This window comes from Perognathus longimembris, chromosome 28 (genome assembly GCF_023159225.1).
Source record: "Perognathus longimembris pacificus isolate PPM17 chromosome 28, ASM2315922v1, whole genome shotgun sequence".
NCBI lineage: Eukaryota > Metazoa > Chordata > Mammalia > Rodentia > Heteromyidae > Perognathus > Perognathus longimembris.
In genome coordinates, this window is record NC_063188.1 from 29,178,677 (window position 1) to 29,202,111 (window position 23,435).

General features: G+C 36.3%; 1 pseudogene; it reads left to right on the forward strand.

The window, feature by feature from the left end:
* The window catches only part of LOC125342991, a 52,304-nt pseudogene extending 33,282 nt beyond the window's left edge, over positions 1 to 19,022 (forward strand).
* Positions 19,023 to 23,435: the final 4,413 nt, after the last annotated feature.

The window sequence follows — 23,435 nt, forward strand, 5'->3', positions numbered from 1 at the left end:
AGACTTTTGTTTCAGTATCACTAGTGATTCAATTAATGGAAATTATTTGTGTTTCCACTCATGCCATGAATTTCTCTCATCTTTTAGTACCTAAGAGCATTACTCATTTGTGGTAGCCCAGTGTACATATATGTAGATTGAGGGAACTTCAATTCATGAGCTGTTTGAATTCTTTCCCACCCTATCCTTGCCCCATCCCTTCAAAAGTGAAGGAAAATAATGTCTCAAATTTTATGAGAGAGTTATTTCAGCTTTGTAAAATGTCATTTTCAGGAAATAGATGAACCTGGAAAAAATAAAAAGAAATCCACATGGAACTACAAAAGGCCCCAAATCACACAAGCAATCATGATTACAAACAAAGTGCTGAAGGTATACTAATACCAAACAATAACCCAAAACTGTACTACAGTGCTAGAGTAATGACAAACAGTTTTGTACAGACCCAAAAACAGGTCTTCATACCAATGGGAGCAAATAGAAGACCAAGAAATAAACCCATAGGCCTATAATTATCTAATATTCAAAAAGGGAGCCAAAACATAAGCAGGAAGAAAGATATCCTCTTCCATAAATGGTGCTGGCAAAACTGGATATAATCATGAAGAAAGCTAAAACTGGATTCCTATTTATCAACTCGCACCAGTACCAATTTAAAATGGATTGAAAACCTCAATGTAAGGCCTGAAACCATGAAAAAGTTAGAGGAAGGAGTAGGAGAAACATTAATACTATTTGGCACATGTAAGAATTTTCTGGGTAAAGATCCAGAAGTACAGCAAATCAAAGACAAACTTGATAAATGGAATTGCATCAAACTAAAAAGTTTCTCCATGGCAAAGCACATAGCCGAAATGCTAAAAAGACACTCTACATAATGAGAAAAGATCTTTGCTAGATATATTTAATACAATGACCCAGTATCTGGAATATATAGAAAGCTTAAAAACTAAACCCTTAAAGAACCAAAGCCCAATTTATATGTGGGCTAACGAACTAGAGTCTTCTCAAAAGAAGTAAAATTGGCCCACAGAAGTTTGCAGAAATGTTCAATAATATCTGGCCATAACATAAATACAAATCAACACAATGTTGGGACTCCATTTCATCAGAATGGTCATTATCAAGAAGACAAACAATAACAGATGTTGGTGTGAATGTGGGTATAAAAGAACACCAATGCACTGTTATTGGCACTGTAGACTTGGTCAACCACTCAAGAAAGCAGTATGGAGGCTCCTTAAAGAACGTAACATAGAAGTACCCTATGATCCAGCAATTCTACTCTGGGACATTTATCTGAAAGATTATAAACAAGGATACAGTAAAGTCAAAAGCACAACAATGTTCAGTGAACAGTCTTCACCGTAGCATTCAATGCAAATCCCTTTAACAGATGAATGTGTGCCACATTTTCTTGACCAACATTGGTATATACAGAGACTAGAATATTGCTCATCCATTCAAAAGAATGATATTATATAATTTGCAAAAAAGTAGAAGAACCTGGAAAAATATTAAGTGAAGTTAGATACAGAGACGCAAAGGTTGCTTGTTTTCACTCATGTAGAAGCTAGTATTAGTTTATAAAAATATATACTTTATAAACATATAAGTAAATACATTGAATGGTATGAAAGTGTATACCACTGTATTAACTGACATAAGGTAAATTCAAGGGAGAACTCAAATAGTGTAAAGAATGTTAAAGTCAAAATTAAACAAAGGTAAAGTCAAAATTCAACAAAATAAACACCAGGAAATGAGTACTTAAAACAAGTAGGGTAAGGAGAAGGGGAAAGGGGTAGAAGAATAAAAGGTGGACAATTCAGTCAAGAATTCAAAGTAGGTGTGGACTTCCGGGAAGACAGCAGAGCAGCTGCAGTGCAGTAGCTCAGCTCCCTCCAGCACCGCAGATTTTGCACCTCATAGAAACTTTTACCACTAGAAATACAACCAGCGTAAGTTGTAACAGTACATGGATTCTGGCAAGGAAGGAAAAATCGACTTTGCACGACTGAAAACACAGATTCGAGCTCTGGGCGGTGTCCCACCACCACGCCAGTGTCGGCGACCCCGGCACAGTGCCCATCACAGCAACCCGCACTCCACGGAGGTAAAGCACACAGCGGAGACCAGCCGGCGCCTGAGCACGGACGACCTGAAATTGCCGAGAAAGCGTGAGTATCCATGAAAGATATTCTCAATCGCGACCACAGAGCAACTCCGGCAAGGCAGCCCTGCCCCCACCGCCAGAGCAAAGCGCCATCTTTGCCACTGGCATAGGGTCAGACCACATTGGAACTAAAGCGGGCCTGGGAAAAGCGAGGTCAAATTAGCCATCTTTGAAAGGGGCAAGAGGGACCAATCAGCGAGAGCCAACTCCACCCAGGAGAATGCCCCCTGCCCAGGCGGGAGGCGTGCCCTGGGCCTCGGATTAGCCCGAAGTGCCCCGCCCCGCCCGCCGGAACTTCTAAATTTAAAGCAAAAACAGCTACCAGCTCCCAGCAGCAGGGAAACACCAGACGGAGGAACCTGAGACAGTTAAACGGTCCCGTCACAGAGGAAGCCCAATTCCCACCCCGAAAAGGAGCTGCTTTCCAAAGCCAACTCCGCGAAGGAGGCTGCCTGGTGCAGGAGGCAGAAGCCTTGCACAGGCAAGCACCTCTCAGCTGGGTAAAACAGGCCAGAGGCGCCCCTCCCTGCTGAGTTCACAGCCTATTCAAAGGCAGGCTGTAAAGGCAGCAGCCCTGCAACAAACAGAGGAGCAAGCTGAATTCTGCCAAACCCAGAAAATCAGGACCATAGACTGCAGACCATCATAAGGAAACCAGAGACTGGGGAAAGACAACCCAAACAAGGAAGACTCCATTTTTTTTCTTTATCTTTTCACCATTTCTTAAAATTAAAAAAAAAAAAAAATTTTCAGTTCGGAAACGTCGTCTTTTTTTTTTTTCCTTTTTTTTTCCCCCCATGTTTTCTATTTTTACCAGTTTATTTTATCAAGTTTTTTTTCTTTTCTGTTTGTTTGGGTTGTTCCTTTGCTGTTTTTTTTAAATTTTTTTTCCTTTTTATTTTATCTTCTTTTTAAAATAATTTTTCTCTGTTGTGTGCGTCTGTCTCCCACTACTTTTACTTTATTTCTCTCTCTGAATTCTCTTTCTTTAAAACTTACTTTCCTATGAAGAACACCTCCACTCTTTTCTGCTAACTCTCCATTATCTATCACTGCAACCTTATTCTCTGTACTGATTCTACTCTTCTCGACACTTCCAAGTCACTGAAACTAAACCAAAATCACCACCTCCCCTCCCCAATACATTTTACTCTATACTCTTTACTACCTCCAACTTACCCTCCTGACTTACTGCCTGTACCTCCAGTCTCCAATGACTCCTGGTTATTGGATAGAGGGTATCCCAGCTTAATACGAGTGAATCAAAGGGGTTCATAGAGAAAGCCAGTCCTAAAAGATCTTAATATAAAACAAGAATTGCGAATAGGGTTGTAACAGTAAATAAGTAACTACTGAATACAGGGCCCAGGATCAGTTGTTATATTGAGATTATATTTTTTAAGAACACCAAATCTAATTTTATAGACAGGTATACAGGGTATCTGTACATAATTGTGAACTTGTAAGATTTACACAACAGTGCCTGGTAAGGGCTGTGTTGGGTCTTAAACGGTGCTCACAGGTGCTGGTAGACTGGCATCCCCAATTCAAATGGGCAGAAGAAACACAAGAAAGATGGCAAACAGGGGCTGGGGATATAGCCTAGTGGCAAGAGTGCCTGCCTCGGATACACGAGGCCCTAGGTTCGATTCCCAGCACCACATATACAGAAAACGGCCAGAAGTGGCGCTGTGGCTAAAGTGGCAGAGTGCTAGCCTTGAGCGGGAAGAAGCCAGGGACAGTGCTCAGGCCCTGAGTCCAAGGCCCAGGACTGGCCAAAAAAAAAAAAAAAAAGAAAGATGGCAAACAATGAAGTCTTATCTCCAACTCAAAACAAGCAGGAAGCAGAGCAGTCAATCAAAGACATAGAAGAGAACCCTCAAAATGCTCTACAAAGTCTACTGATAAACATGATAAATGAAAAGTTCGAATCTCTTCAGTCAATTATTCAGGAGTGTGAGGAGGAAAAGCAAAAATTAATGGAGAATTTCATGGCATCCACAAATAGAAAGATAAATGAACTTCAAGAGTCAAATGAAAAGATAGCTAACCAGCTTAAAGATTTGAGAGACAACTCTCAAACCAAAGTAATGAAGTTAATGAAGTAAAGAAGTCCATACAAGACCTAAGAAATAACATGGAAATTATCAGGAAAGACCAGTCAGAAGCAAAAGAGATTTGAAATCAAGTAACTAGCCTACAGTCCCGACTAACTGAAGCACAGGATCGAATTTCGGGAGCTGAAGATTCCTTAGATTCTATGGAGAAAGATCAAAAATCAATACAAATCCAGTCCAATCAACAAAATAGATCGCTACAGGAGATTCAAGACACGATCAGGAAGCCCAATTTAAGGATAATAGGTATTGAGGAAAACTTGGAGAAAGAGGTTAATGGGATAGGCAACCTATTTAACAGAATATTAGCTGAGAACTTCCCAAATATCCAGAACAAAAGGCCTATACAAATACAAGAAGCATTTAGAACCCCAAATCGACCAGACCAGAATAGGACATCCCACCGACACATTGTGATCAAAACAGCTTCAGCAGAGTGCAAGGAAAAAATACTCAAAGCTGTTAGGGCAAAGAAAACAATAACATATAAAGGAAAAGCAATCAGAATTACCCCAGACTTCTCAGCAGAGACCATGAAAGCAAGGAGAGCCTGGAATGAAGTATACCAAACTCTAAATAAAAATAACTACCAACCAAGAATTCTGTACCCAGCCAAACTCTCCTTCATAGCAGAAGGTCAAATAAAAGTCTTCCACAATAAGGAAAAACTGAAACAATATATTTCCACCAAACCAGCTTTACACAAAATCCTTAAAGATGTACTATACAGGGAAAATAATCAAGATCCCAATACAAACAGAGAAATGAGCACTAATTAGTAAACATCAGATCAAGAAATGGGAAGACACAGCTTTAAACAAGATAGTGATAATGAAAGGAACAAACAATCATCTCTCAATCCTAACTGTCAACATTAATGGACTTAATTCTCCAATCAAACGACCTAGGCTCATGAGTTGGATCAAAAGTCAAGATCCATCTTTCTGCTGCCTCCAAGAGACACATCTATCCAGCAAAAGTAAACATCTTCTAAAAGTGAAAGGCTGGAAACAAATCTATCAAGCAAATGGCCCCCATAAGCAGGCTGGAGTTGCAATCCTCGTATCAGACAAAATTGACTTCAAATTAAAAAAGGTAAGAAGAGACAACGAAGGTTACTACATACTAGTAAAAGGATCTCTCCTACAGGAAGAAATAACCATCCTAAATAGCTACACACCAAATACAGGAGCGCCCAACTTCATCAAACAAACACTACTGGCTCTAAAATCACTCATAGACCCAAACACATTGATAGTTGGGGACTTTAACACTCCACTATCACCTCTGGACAGATCAACACGCCAAAAACTGAACAAAGAAACCACAGAAATAAACAATTGCGTAGACCAACTAGACTTAATCCACATCTACAGAATATTCCACCCAGCAAGGACAGAATACACATTCTTTTCGGCAGCACATGGAACATTCTCCAAAACAGATCACATCTTAGGGCACAAAGAAAATCTGTACAAATTCAGAAGTATCAAAACCATTCCCTGCATTCTCTCAGACCACAATGGAATAAAATTAGAGCTCAACTCAAGCAGCCACCACAGAAATTGCTACAATTCATGGAGACTAAACAACACATTGCTGAACCATCAGAGAGTCATTGAAGAAATTAAAACGGAAATTCAAATGTTTATGGAATTCAACCAAGTTGAGGACACAAAGTACCAGCTCCTTTGGGACACAGCAAAGGCATTACTCAGAGGAAAATTTATATCTCTGAGTGCATACATCAACGTATTGGAGAAACAGCAACTCAATAATTTAAGGTAGCACCTTAATTTCCTTGAGAGAGAACAAGCCAAACCCCAAGTCAATAGACGGAAGCAAATAATTAAAATCAAATCAGAAATAAATCAGAGACAAAAAAAAACTTCGAAAGAATCAACAAAACAAAGAGTTGCTTCTTTGAAAAAAATCAACAAGATAGAAAGACTCCTGGCAAACCTGACCAAAAAAGAAAGGCAGCACGCTCAAATAAACAAGATAAGAGATAAAACAGGTAACATCACCACAGAAATAACCAAAATTCAGAAAATAATAAGGGAATATTTTGCAAACCTTTATGCCAACAAATTCGAGAACTTGGAAGGAATGGACGATTTCCTGGAAAAAATTAATATCCCCCAACTAAACCATGAAGATTTAAACCTCCTAAAGAGACCCATATCCAGTATTTAAATAGAAACGGCAATAAAGGATCTCCCATCCAAGAAAAGCCCAGGTCCAGACAGATTCACTGCAGAATTCTACAAGACCTTCAAAACAGAACTCACACCAATATTTCTCAAACTCTTCAATGAAATTGAAAGAGAACGTTCACTTCTAGACTCATTCTATGAAGCCAGTATAACCCTCATCCCAAAACCAGGCAGAGACTCATCACGGAAAGAGGACTATAGACCGATCTCCTGATGAACATAGACTCAAAAATTCTCAACAAAATTCTGGCCAATCAACTTCAACAGGTCATCAAAAAAATCATACTCCACGATCAAAATGGATTCATCTCAGGGATGCAAAGTTGGTTTAATATGCGCATCTCAATTAATGTAATCCACCACATCAACCGGAGCAAGATAAAGAACCACATGGTTTTATCTCTGGATGTGGAAAAAGCGTTTGATTAAATCCAGCACCCATTTATGCTAAAAGCCCTGGAAAAACTGGGATTCCAGGGAACATTCCTGAATATAATCAAGGCAGTTTATGACAAACCAACAGCAAGCATAACTCTAAATGTTGAAAAATTAAAGCCATTCCCTTTAAAATCAGGAACAAGGCAGGGATGTTCACTCTCTCCCCTGCTCTTCAACATAGTACTAGAATTCCTAGCCAGAGCAATCAGGCAAGAAGAAAATATAAAGGGGATCCAAGTAGGTAAAGATGAAGTTAAACTCTCTCTCTTCGCAGATGACATGATCCTATACCTAAAGAATCCCATAGACTCTACCCCCAAACTACTAGAGCTGATGCAAAACTTTGGCAAAGTTGCAGGATATAAAATAAACCCTCAAAAAACAACGGCCTTTCTGTATGCTAACGACCCGAAGACCGAGGCTGATATCAGGAAAGCAACCCCCTTTGCAATAGCCTCCAAAAACATAAAATACCTAGGAATAACCTTAACCAAAGAAGTGAAAGACCTCTTTGAGGAGAACTTTAAAACCTTGAAAAACGAAATTAAGTCAGAACTAAGGAAATGGAAAAACCTCCCATGCTCCTCGATTGAGAGGATTAATATAATCAAAATGGCAATATTGTCAAAGGCTATGTACAAATTCAATGCAATACCCATTAATATCCCAACACCATTTTTTAATGAAATAGAGGAAGCAATCCAGAAATTCATATGGAACAATAAAAGACCTAGAATAGCAAAAACAATCCTAAGCAGAAAGAACAGTGCTGGAGGAATTACAATACCCAACTTCAAGCTGTATTATAAAGCTATAGTAATAAAAACAGCTTGGTATTGGCACCGGAACAGGCCTGAAGACCAATGGAACAGAATTGAAGACCCAGGAATGAACCCACAGAACTACGCTTACTTAATCTTTAATAAAGGGGCTAAAACAATAGTTTGGAAGAAAGATAGCCTCTTTAACAAATTGTGCTGGAAAACTGGCTCAACACAAGCAACAAACTAAAACTAGATCCTTATATATCACCCTGCACCAAAATCAATTCCAAATGGATTAAAGACCTTGAAATCAAAACAGACACCCTGAAAACTCTAAAGGAAGAAGTAGGAGAAACACTTGGGCTCCTTGGCGCAGGACGGAACTTTCTGAACACAGACCCAGAAAAGCTACAAATCAAAGAAAGGTTGGACAAATGGGACTGCATCAAACTGCAGAGCTTCTGCACGGCAAAGGACATAGCTTGCAAGATAAACAGAAAGCCCACAGACTGGGAGAAGATCTTTACCGGCCATTCAACGGACAAAGACCTCATATCTAAAATATATGCAGAACTAAAAAAATTACCTTCCTCCAAAACAAAACCGCAAAGAACTAATAGCCCACTCATCAAGTGGGCTAAAGACCTACAAAGAGACTTCTCTGATGAGGAAATGAGAATGGCCAAGAGACATATGAAAAAGTGCTCTACATCACTGGCCATAAAGGAAATGCAAATCAAAACAACATTGAGATTCCATCTCACCCCAGTAAGAATGTCATATATCAAGAAAACTAACAATAACAGTTGTTGGAGGGGATGTGGCCAAAAGGGAACCCTACTTCATTGTTGGTGGGAATGTAAAATGGTTCAGCCACTCTGGCAAGCAGTAAGGAGATTCCTCAGAAGACTAAATGTAGAACTCCTCTATGACCCAGCAACCCCACTTTTGGGTATTTATCCAAAAAACCACAAACAAAATCACAGTAAAGCCACCAGCACAACAATGTTCATTGCAGCACAATTTGTCATAGCGAGAATCTGGAACCAACCCAGATGCCCCTCCATAGACGACTGGATCTGGAAAATGTGGTACATATACACAATGGAATTTTAGGCCTCTATCAGAAAGAATGACATTGCCCCATTTGTAAGGAAATGGAATGACTTGGAAAAAATTAAACTAAGTGAAGTGAGCCAGACCCAAAGAAACATGGACTCTATGGTCTCCCTTATTGGGAATAATTAGCACAGGTTTAGGCAAGTCAGAGCAGAGCATCACAAGAGCCCAATAGCTATACCCTTATGATCACATAAGATGATGCTAAGTGAAATGAAGTCCATTTTATGGAAATGATTGTTATATCACAGTTGTAACTACTTTCAACATCCCATGTTTATCTGTAGTTTCTACTATTGATGATGTTCGTGTATAACCTTCGTGTGATTGTATCTACATTATCTCTGTAATCTTATCTGAGTGCATGGGAAACAGTGTGTACTGGTATTAGAATTAGGAAATTGAGGGGCTGGGGATATAGCCTAGTGGCAAGAGTGCCTGCCTCGGATACACGAGGCCCTAGGTTCGATTCCCCAGCACCACGTATGCAGAAAACGGCCAGAAGCGGCGCTGTGGCTCAAGTGGCAGAGTGCTAGCCTTGAGCGGGAAGAAGCCAGGGACAGTGCTCAGGCCCTGAGTCCAAGGCCCAGGACTGGCCAAAAAAAAAAAAAAAAAAGAATTAGGAAATTGAAAGGGAATACCAAAATTGAGAGACAAAGGGTAAAATAAGAGAAACAACAACAAAAGCAATACTTGCAAAACTGTTTGGTGTAAGTGAACTGAACACCTCAGGGGGGGAAAGGGGGAGGGGGGAGGGGGACAAGGTAACAAACAGTACAAGAAATGTATCCAATGCCTAACGTATGGAACTGTAACCTCTCTGTACATCAGTTTTATAATAAAAACTTAAAAAAAAAAGAATTCAAAGTATATCCTACAAAATTAAGAAGAGTGAGGGAATGGATGGCTTGGGACAGGTGGATGAGAACACAGAAAGGGATGCCATTGATTAGGAAGCGTTATATTCATAAACTTCTTTGTTAAATGGCAACTCCTGTATAACTATTCAAAGATGAGTAAACTTTTTTAAAAAGATAAAAGAAGTTTGCTTAAAATTCCCTTTAACTTCCTTGCCTTGAAATTCCTATAGTCATTGTTAGTCTCTATTTTAATAAACGTTATAGATGCATTGGCTAAAATGTAAATCTTATCTGGGATATATATATATGTATATGTATATATATATATATATATATATATATATATATATATATATCAAGTTGTTTTTCTTTATTAGCATCTTCTACATTTGATTTTTTCCCACCTAGCACTCAACTTCTGACATATGGAAATAGACATCAGAGATATAATCAATGTCAAGGAGTAAGAATTGATGGGAAGGATCAGGAATAGAGCAGAGAGGATAGTAACATAGTAAGTTTGGCATACCATAATGAATGTTATGTATAGAAATATAGTAATAATTGGCTACAAGATGATGGGGAAAATATGTTAAGGAAAATTATAAGATAAAGAGAAATTATGTGTTGCATATTCTGTGGGCAATAGTTTTCAAATAGGTCACTTTGTCCTCAAAATAACCTTAGATCAAATACAGTTCTCACCAAAAACAAGTTCACAGATGAGAAACCAGGTAAAATCTGATTCAGTAGGAGCAGAGTTAGGAATTGAAATGAAAGTATGAAGAACACATTTCTAAAGTTCTTCTTTTAAAAATAAAGATGAACAGTCCTCACCAAAGATTCAATTTTGATACTTTTGCATAAGTAATTTCTTGATTTTCATTGAAGTGACTTAGGTTTAAAATTGAAAGTGGCAAATCCAATTTATGATAGAAATTTTCTACAATTGAGATATATGACACCAGGGAACTGGCTTCAAATTGGTAAACTTACAAAGATATTAAGACTAAGCAAAAGACTGAAAATTAATGGCACAGAAACACTGAAATCTATATTATTCTCTGAAGAATTGAATTTACATCAAAGGAACTTTCCACAACAAATATGAAAGGCCAAGAAACCATTTTCTCCTTAATGAATGATCTTCATCAAATAGTCATTAAAAATTAGTGAAAGTTTAGAGGCATTGCTCTGTTGGTAGAGTGCTAGTCAGTGAATGAATGTGTCAGGTAATAAGTTCGAGTCCTGATCTCACAAAAAAAAAAATCTTCATATCTGTATACTGATATTTTGACTCTTTCAAATTTAATTACTGATCAGCACATGATATTCCCTTAGAAATTCAGATTAACAGCAAACTTAACTAGCTAAGCATTTGTGTTAAAAATGGGATTGTCTTGTAAAAAATTATCACTTTTAAATTAGAATGTGAAACAATGACATATTAATTGGAATTAAGGAAGTTGGAATTAAGGAAGAGTTCTCATGGTACATATCTGATAAAAAGTTAGTAGCTTCATTACTGGCATCATTATGCCCTAACATTTCAAAATACAGTCCTATTTGTATTATCATGGTAGAAATTTTCAGAGAAAATATCAATTTGGCTTCCTGTAGGATTTTTGTATTGTTTTCCATAACAACTACCTAAATTGACATACTAACTCTTATCATTCGTTTCCTGGCTACCATTTGTACATCATCTAGAAAAAAAAATCAGTTCAATAATCAAGCTGTTTAGAAAAGCCAAGTAGTGCAAGACATCAGCAAAAATGCTATGTAGAAAAACATTTGATTTTTTTTTTTTGGCCAGTCCTGAGACTCAGGACCTGAGCACTGTCCCTGGCTTCTTTTTCCTCAAGGCTAGCACTCTGCCACTTGAGCAACAGCACCACTTCTGGCCATTTTTCTGTATATGGGGTTCTGGGGAATTGAACCCAGGGCTTCATGTATAAGAGCCAAGCACTCTTGCTACTAGGCCATATCCCGAGCCCCTAGAAAAACATTTGAAAATCAAATAATAATTGTTAGAATTATTTACAATCCCAAGTAAGAAAATATTGAATGATATATGCAAAATATTAATGTATAATATATATCCTTTAAATAATATATTCCCATGGCATTATAAATATATTAATGTAGGTACCAAAATATGATAAATCTAAAGATATGCGTGTATATCATATGAGATATACATTGAAATATATTAAATATAATATTTAAGGTATATTAATGCATATATAACATATGCATTGAATTATAAAATATAAACAAGTTGAATTTTTTATAACCATTGTCTTATTGACTCAACATGTCCAAATCATAAAGACCAAGATCATAAATTCAATTGAATATGTACATGATAAGCAGACACAAGCATAAACACTAGTGAAAATATGCAAATCATATCCTCAAAAAGATAGTATGGAATTCGAATTTCAGTCCTGCCTATAACTTTTTTTCTTACCAGTCCTGGGGCATGGACTTGGGGCCTAAGCACTGTCCCTGGCTTCTTTTTGCTCATGGCTACTGCTCTGCCACTTGAGCCACAGCACCACTTCTGGCTTTTTCTGTATATGTGGTGCTGAGGAATCGAACCCAAGGCTTCATGTACATGAGACAAAGACTTTTTGCCACTAGGCCATATTCCTAGCCCAGTCTTGACTATACATAAAGGTTTATTTAGCATCGACATGCCACCCAGACTTTTCCGGAGTCTCTACCTTTCCTGCCTTTCAATTCTCCAAAATTGTGTGGGCCATTGTTTTTTCTTCTTCTTTATTGTCAAAGTGAAGTACAGATGGGTTACAGTTTCATATGTAAGGCAGTGAGTACATTTTTTATCCAACTTGTTACCTCCTCCATCATTCCTCCCCCTCCTCCTTCCCATTTCCCTCCCCCCATGAATTGTACAGCTGGTTTACACCATATAGTTTTTTAAATATATTTTTTATTATCAAACTGAATTACAGAGAGGTTACAGTTTCATACATTAGGCATTGGATACATTTCTTGTACTGTTTGTTACCTCATCCCTCATTCCCTGCTTCCTCCCCCCCCTTTCCCTTCCCTTCCCCCATGGGTTGTTCAGTTCACTCACACCAAACAGTTTTGCAAGCATTGCTTTTGTAGTTGTTTGTCTTTTTTTACCCTGTGTCTCTCAATTTTGATATTTGTTTCCAATTTCCTAGTTCTAATACCAGTATACCCAGTTTCCAATATACTCAGATAAGATACAGTGAAAGTGTAGGTACAACCACAGGAAGGTGATACAAGAAGATACGAACACACAAGATAATGCTAAGTGAAATGAACTACAGGTTACTGAAACGATTGTTATATCACAGTTGTAACTACTTTCAACGTGCCATATGTAACTGTAGCCTCTATTATTGATGATCTTCTTGTATCACCATATAGTTTTGTAAGGATTGCTTTTTCATTGGTTTGTCTTTTTATCCTTTGTCTCAATTTTTGTATTCCCTTTTCATTCCCTAGTTCCAATACACGTATATACAGTATCCAGGGTACTAAGATCAGATACAGTGATGGGAATACCAGAGAAAATAAACAGGGTATGGTTTCACATGGCATACTAAAAATAATTACAACAATGAGATACTACTTGTTTCCAAACTTGGAGTTTATTTTGCTTAGCATCATCTTATGTGTTCATATGGGCATAGTTATTGGGCTATTGTGATCTTCTACTATGACTATCCTAGACATGTACTAATTATACCCTATGAGGGAAACCATAGAGTCCATGTTTCTTTGGGTCTGGATCACTTCACTTAGTATGATTTTTTTCCATTTCCTTACTTGGAACTGAAGTTTGAATTCAGAGCTTCATGCTAGCTCAGCTAGCACTGTACCTCCTTGAAGCATATTTCCAGCCCCGCTATTGCTGGTTAACTTTGAGATAGGGTTTCTTGGTCTCTTCTGCCAGGGTTTGTTTCAAAATAGCAGCTCTCATTCTGTCTTAAGTAGCTAGGATTACAGTCATGAGCCACTGGTGCCCAGCTAAATCAATTCATTGAAATCTCATTCTCTTTCGCTGTCTGTCTTTGTCTCTTACACACACATACATTATTGGTTTTATTTTGTTGGAAATGTCTGATTAATATCAAGGACATAAGAAGACCACACACAAATGAGAAAAACCCACAAATAGCTTTTAAGATTGCTTTTAAAATAGCCAAATCATGTTCGTAAGATAAATGAAAAAAATAAAACTATTCAAGAAATAATTTTAATTTTCTTGTTGAGGGAAATATTCCAATGTGTTATCATATACATTGTCACAAACCATTAAAGAGACGGTAAAATAGTATGAACAGAAATTAGGAGTATCTATAAAGTTTATATTATTTTTATCAATAATCTGTCAGTTCCTCATCATTGCAATAAAATATGTGATTATAACAGCCTAAATGAAGATTTATTGTTAGACTTATGGTTTCATAGGTTTCTGTCCTTGGTCAGAGACTTAATATTTTTCTGGACCTGTGGAAAGGCTAAGCATTATTATAGAAGGTCATGGTAGAAAGATTTGTTTTCCTTATGGCAATGAGCAACCAGAGATAGAGAGGAAAGGGTCAGGACAAGATACAGCTTTCAAGTCACACATACACTAACTTACTTCCTTCGACTAGGCCCCCCCTCCAGACTCCACAACCTATTAATAGTAGCATTAAATTATGATCAAACTAGATCAAACTATTGATATGGTCAGAGGCTTCATGATTCAATTACTTCCCAAATCTGGCCTCTGAACATTACAACGGGGACCACACATTTAACACAGGAGTCTTCTATAGAGATACATTAAATCCAAGCCATAATGAATATTCTCATGTCCAGGAATTTATATCACACTTTCAATTGCACAAACATAAAATGAAATATATTTGAAATTGGACCCTGGAATATTGTTCATGATAGGAAAAGGCTTATCAACATCATAAACAACTGTCATTGGATACTCTGTTTAAAACAATGTGAAAGCTCTCCACTCACTAGAAGAATCTTCCAGAGCTATTTGTTAAGTAAAAGCACAGTGATGTTCATTGAAGCATTATTTACCATAGCTAAGATATGGGGGGCTGGGGATATAGCCTAGTGGCAAGAGTGCCTGCCTCAGATACACGAGGCCCTAGGTTCGATTCCCCAGCACCACATATACAGAAAAAATGGCCAGAAGCGGCGCTGTGGCTCACGTGGCAGAGTGCTAGCCTTGAGCGGGAAGAAGCCAGGGACAGTGCTCAGGCCCTGAGTCCAAGGCCCAGGACTGGCAAAAAAAAAAAAGATATGGAACCAAGTCAGATGCCCCTCAGTTGATGAATGGATCAAGAAAATGTGATATATATATATGTATATATGTATATATGTATATACATGTATATGTATATACATATGTATATACATATATGTATATATGTATATACATGTATAGGTATATGTATATGTATATGTATATGTATATGTATATGTATACATACATGTATATATGTATACATGTATGTATGTATATATGTATATATACATATATGTACATATACATATACATATATATATGTATATATACATATACATATATATACATATGTATATATATAATTATATACATATATATGTATGTATATATACATATATACACATATATATGTGTATATATATACATATATATGTATATATATATATATATACACACACACACACACACACACTTAAATCCAATGCTTCCTTCAGAAAGAATGAAAAGGCTCCCATTCTTAAGGAAACGGAAAGACTTTGAAAAAGTCATATCAAGTCAAGTGAGCCAGATCTAAAGAACCATAGATTACATGGTTTCCATCATTGATAATAATTAGTATATGTCTAGGATAGTCCTAGCAGAGTATCACAATACCTGAAGAGCTATGTACATAAGATCATACTATGTGGAATGAACTCCAAGACATGGAAACAAGAGGTTTTTAATTGTTGTTATTATTTCTAATGCACTATGTGAAATTATTTCCTTTTTCTTTCATTTATCTTTCCTGTGGTTTATCCCCTGTTATCAGTGTATTTGATTTTGGTATCCTGGGTATTGTATATATGTTTATCTGAAATAGGAAATGGAGCATCAAAATGGTGAGACAACGGAGAAAGGACTAACCAATGCAACAGTGATACTCACAAGACAATATGTTGGAAATTAATTGCACAACTTGGGGGGAGGGATTGGGGAGGAGAGAAAAAGTGGGCAAAAAATGAGGGAGAGGAACAATTTTGACAACAAATGTACTCACTACCTACATACGTAATTTTCATCCCTCTGTACTTCACCTTGACAATAAAATTAAATTTTAAAAAAGCAAGGATAAAACGCTATAAGTTTGTTTCCTAGTTTTGTACAATAAATAAAAAAATACAAGAATATAATATGAATGTAATTTCATTAATTTATATTTGCATAAATGAATTCTAGAAAGATTCAGAAGAAACTATGGAGCTATTTTCATAGGAATAGCAAGAACAAGATAGAATATGTAACTACATAAATAAATGTGTATATATAGGTGTGTGTATATATTTTAGTATGTATCTATGCAAAAGTCTTGTACTACTCTCTTTTCAATGTGTACCTTTGCACAGCAGTTTAATTTTTAAAGAAAATATACTAACAACTCAAAAATTAGCCATAAATACAAAGAGATAATTTTATTTTAATGGCTTCCTATGATTATATTTTGTATATGTGTTGTAATATATTCTAAGCTATTAATTAAATTTTTTACAATATTTTAATCAAATTCATGTATGATCTAATATTTTTTCATGTGATGAATTGCTTGATTGGCCAGGATTATCTTATTGACAAATTGTTTTCCAGACTATGTATGGCAAAGAACTTTTATTTCAGCATTTGCTAATTCTTGTTCTTTTACAGCTCCCTGGCCAAGACTGAATGCTATCAGGATTATTACTCTGTAAGTTAGTAGGACTAAAATAGGGTACTGCCGCTATTTATAGTCAGTTGTTTTGATTTCCATGAAGTCAAAACACAACTCTGCACAGTGGTTAAAGTCACAGCTGCTGGGGCCCCACACATTGAAATGTAAATTCCAGTATCATGACTTACCAACTTTTTGATCTTAGGCAGTTTAATGTTGTTTCTTGTTCTCAGATTCTCCAGTGTTCATTCCCTTAGCAGTAGGTGAAAGGGTCACCATATTAGTGATGTGCTGTCCTTAACTTGTACATGTTTCAAGCATCATGTTTGAAATGCACTTAATATGTGTGAGAAATATTAGGTCTATGAGCAGCTCTATTTTAGCTAATCCCATCAGAACAAACCAGCTTTTCTCATTTGGACCTTTGTAAGTGACCCAGACAGACCAGCCACTCTCCATGGTGTGGTCGTATTTTGTGAACCCACAAGAGAAACTACATCTGTAATGGCCCAAGTAGCAGTGTTCTGTTCAGTGAGCCTATCTTTAGTTCAAGATAGCTCTTGCTGGGACCACACAGCCCTACCTAGCTAGTTTTCAATTTTGTGTTAGATCTAGGAAACTAAGACCTGAGAATTAAGGATTTCAAAAAACCCAATGATGCCAGCTACTGGTGGCTCACTCCTGTAATCCTAGCTACTCAGGAGGCTGAGATTTGAGGATCATGGTTTAAAGCCGAAAAGTCCTCCAATTAACCACCAGAAAACCGGAAGTATCACTGTGGCTCAAAGACTAGGAGCCCTAGCCTTGAGCGAAAGAGGTCAGGGACAGCGCCCAGGCTTGGGATTCAATCCTCAGGACTGACAAAAAAAAAAAAAAAAAAAAAAAATCCAATGGCTTTTCTTTGACAAGAACAAAGCCTAGATAATTTAGTACCAGATTAAGGATGAAGTCCAAAGGAAAAAGCCTGGCTTTCACAGGCCCACATTAGCCTATCAGTCTTATAGTAACAACTAACTATGTTTAAATTATGCAAACAAATTGGGAAATCATCAGACATCTAATTTTACGAGAAGTCATTAGTGAACTAAAAGTACTTCCCCAAACTTTGAATGTTTATTTCTATGTGACTATTGCATCCATTTTGTCTCTTTTCATTGGGAGGGTTCAATAGTCAAATAAAAACATGACAAAAACATTGATTATGGAGAATTGTTTGGTTAGCAATCCACCAAGAGTTTAAATTTCAATGAATCAAAGAACAACAGAAAGTAAGAAGTCCACTGTGTGTATGGCCTAATGGCAGAGTGCTTGCCTTGCATACATGAAGCCCTGGGTTTGATTCTTCAGCACCACATATATATAGAAAAAGCCAAAAGTGGTGCTGTGGCTCAAGTGGTATGGTGCTAGCCTTGAGCAAAAAGAAGCCAAGGACAGTGCTCAGGCCCTGAGTTCAAGCCCCAAGACTGGCAAAGAAAAAACAAACTAACAAAAAAACAACAACAACCCCCCCCCCCAAAAAAAAAACCTAAGAAGTCATATTCTTCTAAATTTTGTTTATAGGTAGCTTTCTCATTGGTATTTATGATATTACAAACATAACATAGTACATCAATTTTTATCATCCAGATATATAGGTATAAAATAAAACTTTTTTTCTTTCCTTATTTTTGTAATTTGATGATGGGAATTGAACCAAGATCCCGAGTTACACTGTGCCCCAAACAATTTCATTAAAAAATCACTCTTCCCCTTTTATGTCATTGCAAGTTTATTCAGCAACCAAGCAGTAAATTTAGCTATTAAAATGTTAATATCCAAGAGAAAACTGTACAAATAACTAGGCTGGAGTGGTTTCTTTTTCATTTTTCCGAGTTTGTTTTTAACTGTGGTTTCTCTAAAGCTGTGTTCCAGCACAGTGAACTGATTTACATTTTATTCATCCCACTTAGAAAAGAGATCAGTGTCAGTGTTAATATTTTCTATCCATTCAAATGTCATCTTCAGGACTCTGGATGACATTCCTTATCATCTGGAGAAAACCACATTTACAAACTATTTTTTTTCTTTACATTTTTCTATCTGAGGCCCATTTTTAGAAATATTTAGGAATTTTCTGTTCTCACTTGGACAAAAGAAAAAAAACCAAAGACATCAACCAAGCTGTACTTTCTGCCTCTTTTAGTGAACAAGGCCAAAAGCAGCCAGGTAATCCCAGGCAGCAACTCTCCTGAGGTTGGATTTATCATTTTGAAATTCCATATGTGACTTTGCCTTTCACAGAAGGCAGCAGCCAAGCTGAAGTATGGCTCCATTATGTATAACTCCAGCCACTCAGACATGAAGATTTCATCTTCTCCCATACCTCTCGCTTTCTTTTCTCCATAGATATCATTCTCATATTTAAATTAGTTGTGATTATTCTGGTGAATTCTCCTATAGCCACTGTTAACAGAGGATGGAGAAAGGCTTCCCTTTGCTTCCCAAGCATCCTTGAAAAAATATCATAGGTCATTTACTCATTAAAAGTATTTCAAGGTATCTCACAAAAAAGAGAATCTCAAAGGTGAATGTTTTAGCAGAGATCTATTTTAGTGTAGCAGTATAAAACAAGGGGAAGTGGAATAAAGAGAGAAACATTTCAGTCTTCCATGCAGGAAATGGGAGTTAAAGGCTCAAAATTGCAGCTGTGATCTGCTGTCTTTATTCTTTCTGAGCTGGGAGAATATACTTGGTCATGTTAACTACTAACCTTTGGGAGTGACTTTATCAAGATAAAATTTATATACCATTCAGTTCACCCATTTTAAGTATGATAAAATGATCTTTAGCATATCCACTCACAACTCGGTGCCACTTCCTGAAAAAATTGATGTTGAACATTTTCATAATACCCAAAAGGGAATCATTGAGCATTATTATAATAAGGGATTGCTGCTAGTCCATGTTATTGTAAGTGGAATTGTTTTTCTAAAACTGGGCTCTTTATTGAGAATATGTGAAAATATAATTTTTGTATACTGATCTTGCATCTTATAAAGTTGCTAAACTTTATTATTAAAGTTTTAAAGCAAATCCAATAGAATGTCTACAAATGTTCTATTATCCACACAGAAAAGTTTTACTTCATTTACATCAATAATAGCTCTTTTATAACCTTATGGGTTGACTGCCTCCTTCTCCCCCTCCTCCCCCTCCCCCTCCCCTTCCCCCTCCCCCTCCCCCTTCTCCTCCACCTCCTCCTCCATTGGCCTTATATATATTAGGCTGCAACCAATTCAGGGATTTCAGAGCAGCTGTCCTTAGTATTTTATATATACATATTTACTTTTGATCAGTCTTTGTTTAGGAAAAACGTGTGCTTGCCATTTCTATAGTGGCTGCTTTCTTTCTCCATCCCCACACATCAGAGGAGCAACCTTGACTCATATTCATGTCTGTGTAATCACAAGCATGACTGGTTCAATAAAATGTAGGGATGGAGAATTCTTACCACGTAATAACTTTTGTTCATCGACATTCTGCACATTACCACAGACCTAATATGTAATGTAAGAATAAGAATGCATTTAACATAGATAAGGTTTTGAATGAAAATTGCAGAGATTCTGAGATAAGTCTTGGAAATTCTTGTATTAATGAAATATATATGAAAATATGTATGAAATATGTATATGAATAATATAAAATGTAAGCTTTCCACCTGTGTTTTTCTGTTTCCCAACTGAATTGTATATTACAGAAAACAGGGTCTTAAAAACACCAGCATAAAATGTCCTTTTTTGCATATTGCATAGTAATTAAATCTTTAATATTTTTAAATGAGTTATACCAAATAGAAGCTTTTAATATTATGCCAACCTACCCTGTTCATTTATGCATTATGACTCCAAAATGTGATTATAAGGGTAATTGGAACCAAATTGAAGTCAAATACAACTTTTGCTTGATTGATCTTAACTAAATTAGAGTATGATATCCAACTTCATCCATTAAACTTTTAGTCTTTGGAAGCATGAAGTTTTGTAGTTCTTATTCAGTCAGCACTTCTTTTTATTTTACCTCCATGGCCTATTATAAGAACATATGTCAAATACTGGGTCAAGTGAAGCATACTGGATAATATATCACACAACCTGAGGGTAATGGAGTTCAAAATAAAATTTCTCCTGAAAGGTAAGAATTAAAATTAAATCTGAAAACTTGGACTTCTGAAGCAATACATCCTTTTAATTTTTTTAAAGTGCCAAACCCAAAGGTTGCTAAGTAAGCACAAATGACTGAGGCTATAAACTAAAAATCAGAGCCTCCATTAATATTTTTAAGAAATAGATGTAATACGACCAAGCTGTTGTAAAGTTGTTATGATATTTTGTATCATCTTTATATTATTACTTGATCAGTGACTATGAGTTTTTCAAAGCACTGTGAAATTTTCACTATGAATATTTCCAAATGGATTACAAGAATTTTAGTAGTGAAATCTTAGTCTCCAACAAAGCCCTTCACAACAATGTGGCTACTTTGTACAGAGGAAGAAAATAACTGATTTCAAAATAGGATTCCTTATGCTCAGAAACATACAGAGCATTGCATATTACAAACCCATGAAATCTAAAGAATTTGGTATATTTACCTTTGGTTAAATGTGCCAGTAATACATAGAATAAAAGTATAAATTATATAGGTACTATTATTTCTTTTTTTAACATTACCATAAATTTATTGTGTTTCATGCATGGTTCCAAGATCTTGTTTTTTTCTTTTTTTCTTATTTATTGTCAAAGTGATGTACAGAGATGTTACAGTTTCATATGTTAGGCCTTGGGTACATTTCTTGAACTGTTTGGTACCTCCACCCTCGTTCCCCCCTCCCCATCCCCTTTCCCTCTCCCCCCATGACTTGTTCAATTGGTTTACACCAAATGATTTTGCAAGTATTGCTTTTGTAGTCGTTTGTCTTTTTATCCTTTGTCTCTCGATTTTGATTTTCCCTTTCACTTTCCTAGTTCTAATACCAGTGTACACAGTTTCCAATGTACTCCGATAAGATACAGTGATAGCGCAGGTACAACCACAGAAGGGGATACAAGAGGATCATCAACAATAGAAGCTATGGTTTCACATGGCATGTTGAAAGTAATTACAACAATGATATAACAGTCGTTTCCATAACATGGAGTTCATTTCACTTAGCATCATCTTAACTAGCACTTGTTGAGCACCTCCTCTATGTAGATAAATTGACATTTTTCATTAAAATTTACTCCAGAGATATTTACTTGCAATGATATTATTGGTACTTCCCTTTTCCTAGACATGTAATATTGTAGTGATGAAGTAATTTGCCTAATATAGCCAATAAAGAATAGCTGTAGACAAATACATTCCAGTGTTTGTTTTGCAGTATTACTGGTTTCAGATTTGTGAAATAATAGTGCACGTGGACAGAATCTGAAAATTAAAGTAAAATTCAACTTTTAACCACAGACTTTGCAGGAACCAAGTTTTACAATACAGGCTTACATATGAAGATTATTTTTCATTCTTTTTTTTTTTTTGCCGGTCCTGGGGCTTGGACTCAGGGCCTGAGCACTGTCCGTGGCTTCTTCTTGCTCAAGGCTAGCACTCTGCCACTTGAGCCACAGCGCCCCTTCCGGCCATTTTCTGTATATGTGGTGCCGGGGAATCGAACCCAGGGCCTCATGTATACGAGGCAAGCACTCTTGCCACTAGGCCATATCCCCAGCCTATTTTTCATTCTTATAACAATCAATACTTTCCAATATTTATATAAGTACTTTCTGTACATTTTATTGAAATATAATTAGCATTCATAAACTATATATTCAAAGGGTACAATTCAATAAGCGTGTGTGTGTGTGTGTGTGTGTGTGTGTGTGTGAGTGTGGAGAGAGAGAGAGAGAGAGAAAATTAGTCATCACAATTAAGATAATGAACACTTTAAAGATGTCCCAAAATTTCCTCATGCCTTTTCTGCATGAATCTCTTCCCAATAATTTCATTCTTTTACTCCTATTTGTCAGTGACTCCTGACTAATTTCACGGTAGATTAGTATTACTTGAAACTTTTTATATGTGGTATCATAAATGTTCTTTTTAAAGATATGATTTCTTTAACAGAAACTCTTCTTAGTTTTATCCACAGTATTGACTCTATCAGTAGTTCCATTCCCTTTTATATCAAGTAAAATTCCATCACATGATTGTACCACAATTCATTCATCTGTTGATAAACTTTTTGGTTAGTTCTAGCTGGGGGATATTTTTTTAAATACAGACATTTGGAGGCAAATCTTTGCGTGTGCATTTTGGAGAGGAATGCTTAATATATAATTAACTATTTAAAAACCTGGAAAACTGCTTTGTAACTATCTGTACAACTTTAAGTTCCCACCAAGAGTGTAGGAAATTTTGAGTTGCTCCTCCTCTTCACCATGTTTGTATAGATAATATATTCAATTTAGGAATTTTAGTAGCTATTTTTTGTGTTTTCTTTGTTTAGTTTTATTACTGTGTATCACATTGTAGTCTAACTTAAATTTCTCTAGCACCTAATAGTATTGAACATTTTAATATACTTATTACCATTCATTGTAGTGGCAATCTGTTTCATCTTCTTTAAAATGGTGTTTGAAAATTCTTTACCCTCTATTTTTATTTTTCTCTTTCTCTTCATGCATGTAAAATTTTTACACTATTTGCCCACTTTATTGGATTGTCTGTTTTCTATTAACTTGTCAAATTATAAAATATGTTTTGGTTACGTTTCTTTTCTGT